The following is a 9400-nucleotide window of genomic DNA, read 5'->3' as shown; positions in this document are numbered from 1 at the left end:
AAACAAGGCTGAGGAAGGATTTCGTACTGCCACAATGCTCTTGATAGAAGGAAGCATGAATACCGAAGGCCTACCTAGTTGAAATAGGAACAGCTATGGAAGTCCTCGGCCAAACGAATATTTCACGGAAAGCCGACAAGGGATTTTCTTAATAACTGGGCGCTTTGATTCTTTGGAACAACTCGATGAATTTAGTAGATCTTTTTAGGAGGCCTTCCATGACCATAGATCGAACCTATCCCATTTTGACAGTACGATGGTTAGCTGTTCACGGATTAGCTGTACTGGAATGACAACACATATGAGAATCTGTACACGATACAGAATAACGACACGACACGCAATCTTATGACTACAGTATGGCCTTCATCTTTGACAGCAATCATGACAGGCCGCGGTATTAGCGTTAGAGAAAGGAAAGGACTTGAGGTCCGTCCACCTACAACTAATAAAGTTCCGCCTTTGGGGACTACTACAACAGATAGGCATTTGAAGGACCAAACCACCTACTGAGGACTTTGACACCCAGCCCTTAAGAAGCAGAATCTACAACTTTGGGATACGTATTTACAGACTGCAAAAGATAGATACAATGCTGTTACCCACCATGCATGCAAATCTTAGTTCTATGGACTACTAGTACCAGGAACGTCATCTACTACTGCGAAACTCCCGGGGGACGCTTTTCGAACTGGTTTAGCCTCTAGAGTGGGGAGGAAGAACACCCTCTAGACCAGGATAACTTACTAATTCAATTGACAAAGCGTCATATTTGCTAGATTTCTAGTCGTTAGCTCTTAGTGAAGACGAATTGCTATCATCTGCGGGCGGCCCTCATTATTGAATTTATCCGCCTTCGATGCAACCAAATTCATGTTGGGGAACGTAGCAGAAATTCAAAAAATTTCCTACATAACACCAAGATCTATCTATGGAGAGACCAGCAACGAGTAGAAAGGGAGAGGATCTACATACCCTTGTAGATCGCTAAGCGGAAGCGTTCAAGTGAACGGGGTTGATGGAGTCGTACTCGTCGTGATTCAGATCACCGATGATCAAGTGCCGAACGGACGGCACCTCCGCGTTCAACACACGTACAGCCCGGTGACGTCTCCCACGCCTTGATCCAGCAAGGAGAGAGGGAGAGGTTGAGGAAGACTCCATCCAGCAGCAGCACAACGGCGTGGTGGTGATGGAGGAGCGTGGCAATCCTGCAGGGCTTCGCCAAGCACCTACGGGAGAGGAGGAGGTGTCACGGGAGGGAGGGAGGCGCCAAGGGCTCAGGTGTGGATGCCCTCCCTCCCCTCCACTATATATAGGGGCAGGGGAGAGGGGGGAGGCGCAGCCTTGCCCCCTCCTCCAAGGAAGGGGTGCGGCTAAGGAGGGGGGAGGAGTCCATCCTCCCCAAGGCACCTCGGAGGTGCCTTCCCCCTTTAGGACTCTCCCCTTTTTCCTATATGTTGGCGCATGGGCCTCTAGGGGCTGGTGCCCTTGGCCCATGTAGGCCAAGGCGCACCCCCTACAGCCCATGTGGCCCCCCGGGGCAGGTGGCCCCACCCGGTGGGCCCCCGGGACCCTTCCGGTGGACCCGGTACAATACCGATGACCCTGAAACTTGTCCCGATGGCCGAAACAGGACTTCCTATATATAAATCTTTACCTCCGGACCATTCCGGAACTCCTCGTGACGTCCGGGATCTCATCCGGGACTCCGAACAACATTCGGTTACCACATACAAGCTTCCTTTATAACCCTAGCGTCATCGAACCTTAAGTGTGTAGACCCTACGGGTTCGGGAGACATGCAGACATGACCGAGACGTTCTCCGGTCAATAACCAACAGCGGGATCTGGATACCCATGATGGCTCCCACATGTTCCATGATGATCTCATCGGATGAACCACGATGTCAAGGACTCAATCGATCCCGTATACAATTCCCTTTGTCAGGCGGTATTTTACTTGCCCGAGATTCGATCGTCGGTATACCGATACCTTGTTCAATCTCGTTACCGGCAAGTCACTTTACTCGTTCCGTAACACATCATCCCGTGATCAACTCCTTGGTCACATTGCGCATATGATGATGTCCTACCGAGTGGGCCCAGAGATACCTCTCCGTTTACACGGAGTGACAAATCCCAGTCTCGATCCGCATAAAACAATAGATACTTTCGGAGATGCCTGTAGTGCATCTTTATAGTCACCCAGTTACGTTGTGACGTTTGATACACCCAAGGCACTCCTACGGTATCCAGGAGTTACACGATCTCATGGTCAAAGGAAGAGATACTTGACATTGGCAAAGCTCTAGCAAATGAACTACACGATCTTTTGTGCTAGTCTTAGGATTGGGTCTTGTCCATCACATCATTCTCCTAATGATGTGATCCCGTTATCAATGACATCCAATGTCCATAGCCAGGAAACCATGACTATCCGTTGATCACAACGAGCTAGTCAACTAGAGGCTCACTAGGGACATATTGTGGTCTATGTATTCACACGTGTATTACGATTTCCGGATAATACAGTTATAGCATGAATAAAAGACAATTATCATGAACAAGGAAATATAATAATAATACTTTTATTATTGCCTCTAGGGCATATTTCCAACAGTCTCCCACTTGCACTAGAGTCAATAATCTAGTTCACATCGCCATGTGATTAACACTCACAGGTCACATCGCCATGTGACTAATACCCAAGAGTTTACTAGAGTCAGTAGTCTAGTTCACATCACTATGTGATTGACACTCAATGAGTTTTTATGTTTGATCATGTTGCTTGTGAGAGAGGTTTTAGTCAACGGGTCTGAACCTTTCAGATCCGTGTGTGCTTTACAAATCTCTATGTCATCTCCTAGATGCAGCTACCACGCTCTATTTGGAGCTGTTCCAAATAACTGTTCTACTTGGAGCTATTCTAAATTGTTGCCCCATTGTACATATCCGGTATCTCTACTCAGAGCTATCCGGATAGGTGTTAAGCTTGCATCGACGTAACCTTTACGACGAACTCTTTTACCACCTCCATAATCGAGAAAATTCCTTAGTCCACTAGTTACTAAGGATAACTTTGACCGCTGTCCTGTGAGCCATTCTTGGATCACTCTTGTACCCCTTGACTGACTCATGGCAAGGCACACTTCAGGTGTGGTACACAGCATAGCATACTGAAGAGCCTACGTCTTAAGCATAGGGGACGACCTTCGTCCTTTCTCTCTATTCTGCCGTGGTCAAGCTTTAAGTCTTAACTTCGTACCTTACAACTCAGGCAAGAACTCTTTCTTTGACTGGTCCATCTTGAACACCTTCAAGATCATGTCAAGGTATGTGCTCATTTGAAAGTATTATTAAGCATTTTGATCTATCCTTATAGATCTTGATGCTCAATGTTCAAGTAGCTTAATCCAGGTTTTCCATTGAAAAACACCTTTCAAATAACCCTATATGCTTTCTAGAAATTCTACATCATTTCTGATCATCAATATGTCAACAACATATACTCATCAGAAATTCTATAGTGCTCCCACTCACTTCTTTGGAAATACAAGTTTCTCATAAACTTTGTACAAACCCAAAATCTTTGATCATCATCAAAGCATACATTCCAACTCCGAGATGCTCACTCCAGTCCTTAGAAGGATCGCTGGTGCTAGCATACCTTTTAGCATCCTTAGGATCGACAAAACTTTTCTGATTGTATTGCATACAACCTTTCCTTACGAAAACTACTAAGGAAACTTGTCTTGACATCCATCTGCCAGATTTCATAAATGCAGCTAATGCTAACATGATTCCGACGGACTTTAAGCATCGCTACGAGTGAGAAAATCTCATCATAGTCAACTCTTTGAACTTGTCGGAAAACACTTCGCCACAAGTCGAGCTTCATAGATGGTGACATTACCATCCACGTCCATCTTCTTCTTAAAAAATCCATTTATCTCAATGGCTTGCCGATCATCGCGCAAGTCCACCAAAGTCCATGGATCCATTCTCGGATTTTATGGCCTCGAGCCATTTATCGGAATCCGGGCCCACCATCGCTTCTCCATAGCTCGTAGGTTCATTGTTGTCCAGCAACATGACTTCCAAGACAGGATTACGTACCACTCTCAAGTAGTACGCATCCTTGTCATCCTACGAGGTTTGGGAGTGACTTGATCTGAAACTTCATGATCAATATCATAAGCTTCCACTTCAATTGGTGTAGGTGCCACAGGAACAACTTCCTGTGCCCTGCTACACACTAGTTGAAGTGACGGTTCAATAACCTTATCAAGTCTCCACCATCCTCCCACTCAACTCTTTCGAGAGAAACCTTTCCTCGAGAAAGGACCCGATTCAAGAAACAATCCATATTGCTTTCGGATCTGAATTAGGAGGTATACCCAACTGTTTTGGGTGTCCTATGAAGATGCATTTTATCCGCTTTGGGTTCGAGCTTATCAATCCTGAAACTTTTTCACATAAGCATCGCAGCCCCAAACCTTTTAAGAAACGACAACTTAGGTTTCTCTAAACCATAGTTCATACGGTGTCATCTCAACGGAATTACGTGGTGCCCTATTTAAAGTGAATGTGGTTGTCTCTAATGCCTAACCCATGAACAATAGTGGTAATTCGATAAGAGACATCATGGTATGCACCATATCCAATAGGGTGCAACTATGATGTTCGGACACACCATCACATTATGGTGTTCCAGGCGGTATTAATTGCGAAACAATTTCCACAATGTCTTAATTGTGTGCCAAAACTCGTAACTCAGATATTCTTCTCTATGATCATATCATAGACATTTTATCCTCTTGTCACAATGATCTGCTACTTCACTCTGAAATTACTTGAACCATTCAATAATTCAGACTTGTGTTTCATCAAGTAAATATACTCAACATTTACTCGAATCATCTGTGAAGTAAGAACATAATGATATTCACTGCATGCCTCAGCACTCATTCGACTGCACACATCAAAATGTGTTACTTCCAACAAGTTGCTATCTTGTTCCATCTTACTGAAAATGAGGCTTTTCAGTCATCTTGCCCATGTGGTATGATTTGCATATCTCAAGTGATTCAAAATCAAGTGAGTCCGAACGATCCATTTGCATGGAGTTTCTTCATGCATATACACCAATAGACATGGTTCGCATGTCTCAAACTTTTCAAAAACGAGTGAGTCCAAAGATCCATCAACATGGAGCTTCTTCATGCGTTTTATACCATTATGACTTACATGGCAGTGCCACAAGTAAGTGGTACTATCATTACTATCTTATATCTTTTGGCATGAAAATGTGTATATCACTACGATCGAGATTTCAATGAACCATTCATTTTTAATACTAATCTTGATGGTAGAGGGAGCGTGCGATGTTTGATCATATCAAACTTGGAAACACTTCCAACACATATCGTCAGCTCTCCTTTAGCTAGTCTCCGTTTATTCCGTAGCCTTTTATTTCGAGTTACTAACACTTAGCAACCGAACCGGTATCTAATACCCTGGTGCTACTAGGAGTACTAGTAAAGTACACATTAACATAATGTATATCCAATATACTTCTATCGACCTTGCCAGTCTTCTCATCTACCAAGTATCTAGGGTAATGCTGCTCCAGTGGTTGTTCCCCTTATTACAGAAGCACTTAGTCTCGGGTTTGGGTTCAACCTTGGGTTTCTTCACTTGAGCAGCAGCTGAATTGCCGTTTCATGAAGTATACCTTTGTTCCCTTGCCCTTCTGGAAACTAGTGGTTTCACCAACCATCAACAATTGATGCTCCTTCTTGATTTCTACTTTCGCGGTGTCAAACATCGTGAATACCTCAAGGATCATCTTATTTATCCCTGATATGTTATAGTTCATCACGAAGCTCTAGCAGCTCGGTGGTAATGACTTCGGAGAAACTATCACTATTTCATCTGGAAGATCAACTCCCACTTGATTCAAGTGATTGTTATACTCAGACAATCTGAGCACAAGCTCAACGATTGAGCTTTTCTCCCTTAGTTTGCAGGCTAAGAAAATCGTCGGAGGTCTTATACCTCTTGACATGGGCACGAGCCTGAAATCCCAATTTCAGCCCTCGAAACATCTCATATGTTCCGCGACGTTTCGAAAACGTCTTTAGTGCCTCAACTCTAAACCGTTTAACTGAACTATCACGTAGTTATCAAAACGTGTATGTCTGATGTTCACAACATCCACAAACGACGTTTGGGGTTCAGCACACTGAGCGGTGCATTAAGGACATAAGCTTTCTACTGATCGCATAATCGCTACTATCAACTTTCAACTATATTTTCTCTAGGAACATATCTAAAACAATAGAACTATAGCGTGAGCTACGACATAATTTGCAAAAGGTCTTTTGACTATGTTCAGGATAATTAAGTTCATCTTATGAACTCCCACTCAGATAGACATCCCTCTAGTCATCTAAGTGATTACATGATCCGAGTCAACTAGCCCGTGTCCGATCATCACGTGAGACGGACTAGTTAACGTCGGTGAACATCTTCATGTTGATCGTATCTACTATACGACTCATGCTCGACCTTTCGGTCTCCGTGTTCCGAGGCCATGTCTGCACATGCTAGGCTCGTCAAGTTAACCCTAAGTGTTTTCGCTGTGTAAAACTGTCTTACACCCGTTGTATGTGAACGTAAGAATCCATCACACCCGATCATCACGTGGTGCTTAGAAGCGACGAACTGTAGCAACGGTGCACAGTTAGGGGAGAACACTTCTTGAAATTGTTGTAAGGGATCATCTTATTTACTACCGTCGTCCTAAGTAAACAAGATGCATAAACATGATAAACATCACATGCAATCAAATAGTGACATGATATGGCCAATATCATTTTGCTCCTTTTGATCTTCATCTTCGGGGCTCCATGATCATCATTGTCACCGGCATGACACCATGATCTCCATCATCATGATCTCCATCATCGTGTCTTCATGAAGTTGTCACGCCAACGACTACTTCTACTTCTATGGCTAACGCGTTTAGCAATAAAGTAAAGTAAGTTACATGGCGTTCTTCAATGACACGCAGGTCATACAAAAAATAAAGACAACTCCTATGGCTCCTGCCGGTTGTCATACTCATCGACATGCAAGTCGTGAATCCTATTACAAGAACATGATCAATCTCATACATCACATATATCATTCATCACATCCTTTTGGCCATATCACATCACATAGCATACCCTGCAAAAACAAGTTAGACGTCCTCTAATTGTTGTTGCATGTTTTACGTGGCTGCTATGGGTTTCTAGCAAGAACGTTTCTTACCTATGCAAAACCACAACGTGATATGCCAATTTCTATTTACCCTTCATAAGGACCCTTTTCATCGAATCTGTTCCGACTAAAGTGGGAGAGACTGGCACCCGCTAGCCACCTTATGCACCAAGTGCATGTCAATCGGTGGAACCTGTCTCACGTAAGAGTACGTGTAAGGTCGGTCCGGGCCGCTTCATCCCACAATACCGTCGAAACAAGATTGGACTAGTAACGGTAAGCATATTGAACAACATCAATGCCCACAACTACTTTGTGTTCTACTCGTGCAAAGAATCTACGCAATAGACCTAGCTCATGATGCCACTATTGGGGAACGTAGCAGAAATTCAAAATTTTTCCTACGAATCACCAAGATCTATCTATGGAGAGACCAGCAACGAGTAGAAGGAGAGTGCATCTACATACCCTTGTAGATCGCTAAGCGGAAGCGTTCAAGTGAACGGGGTTGATGGAGTCGTACTCGTCGTGATTCAGATCACCGATGATCAAGTGCCGAACGGACGGCACCTCCGCGTTCAACACACGTACAGCCCGGTGACGTCTCCCACGCCTTGATCCAGCAAGGAGAGAGGGAGAGGTTGAGGAAGACTCCATCCAACAGCAGCACAACGGCGTGGTGGCGGTGGAGGAGCGTGGCAATCCTGCAGGGCTTCGCCAAGCACCTACGGGAGAGGAGGAGGTGTCACGGGAGGGAGGGAGGCGCCAAGGGCTCAGGTGTGGATGCCCTCCCTCCCCTCCACTATATATAGGGGCAGGGGAGAGGGGGGAGGCGCAGCCTTGCCCCCTCCTCCAAGGAAGGGGTGCGGCTAAGGAGGGGGGAGGAGTCCATCCTCCCCAAGGCACCTCGGAGGTGCCTTCCCCCTTTAGGACTCTCCCCTTTTTCCTATATCTTGGCGCATGGGCCTCTAGGGGCTGGTGCCCTTGGCCCATGTAGGCCAAGGCGCACCCCCTACAGCCCATGTGGCCCCCCGGGGCAGGTGGCCCCACCCGGTGGGCCCCCGGGACCCTTCCGGTGGTCCCGGTACAATACCGATGACCCTGAAACTTGTCCCGATGGCCGAAACAGGACTTCCTATATATAAATCTTTACCTCCGGACCATTCCGGAACTCCTCGTGACGTCCGGGATCTCATCCGGGACTCCGAACAACATTCGGTTACCACATACAAGCTTCCTTTATAACCCTAGCGTCATCGAACCTTAAGTGTGTAGACCCTACGGGTTCGGGAGACATGCAGACATGACCGAGACGTTCTCCGGTCAATAACCAACAGCGGGATCTGGATACCCATGATGGCTCCCACATGTTCCACGATGATCTCATCGGATGAACCACGATGTCAAGGACTCAATCGATCCCGTATACAATTCCCTTTGTCAGGCGGTATTTTACTTACCCGAGATTCGATCGTCGGTATACCGATACCTTGTTCAATCTCGTTACCGGCAAGTCACTTTACTCGTTCCGTAACACATCATCCCGTGATCAACTCCTTGGTCACATTGCGCATATGATGATGTCCTACCGAGTGGGCCCAGAGATACCTCTCCGTTTACACGGAGTGACAAATCCCAGTCTCGATCCGCATAAAACAATAGATACTTTCGGAGATGCCTGTAGTGCATCTTTATAGTCACCCAGTTACGTTGTGACGTTTGATACACCCAAGGCACTCCTACGGTATCCAGGAGTTACATGATCTCATGGTCAAAGGAAGAGATACTTGACATTGGCAAAGCTCTAGCAAATGAACTACACGATCTTTTGTGCTAGTCTTAGGATTGGGTCTTGTCCATCACATCATTCTCCTAATGATGTGATCCCGTTATCAACGACATCCAATGTCCATAGCCAGGAAACCATGACTATCCGTTGATCACAACGAGCTAGTCAACTAGAGGCTCACTAGGGACATATTGTGGTCTATGTATTCACACGTGTATTACGATTTCCGGATAATACAGTTATAGCATGAATAAAAGACAATTATCATGAACAAGGAAATATAATAATAATACTTTTATTATTGCCTCTAGGGCATATTTCCAACAATTCACTATTGACTTA

The sequence above is a fragment of the Triticum dicoccoides genome, chromosome 7A (genome assembly GCF_002162155.2).
Source record: "Triticum dicoccoides isolate Atlit2015 ecotype Zavitan chromosome 7A, WEW_v2.0, whole genome shotgun sequence".
Taxonomy (NCBI): domain Eukaryota; kingdom Viridiplantae; phylum Streptophyta; class Magnoliopsida; order Poales; family Poaceae; genus Triticum; species Triticum dicoccoides.
Note: the sequence above shows the minus strand (reverse complement) of the source record.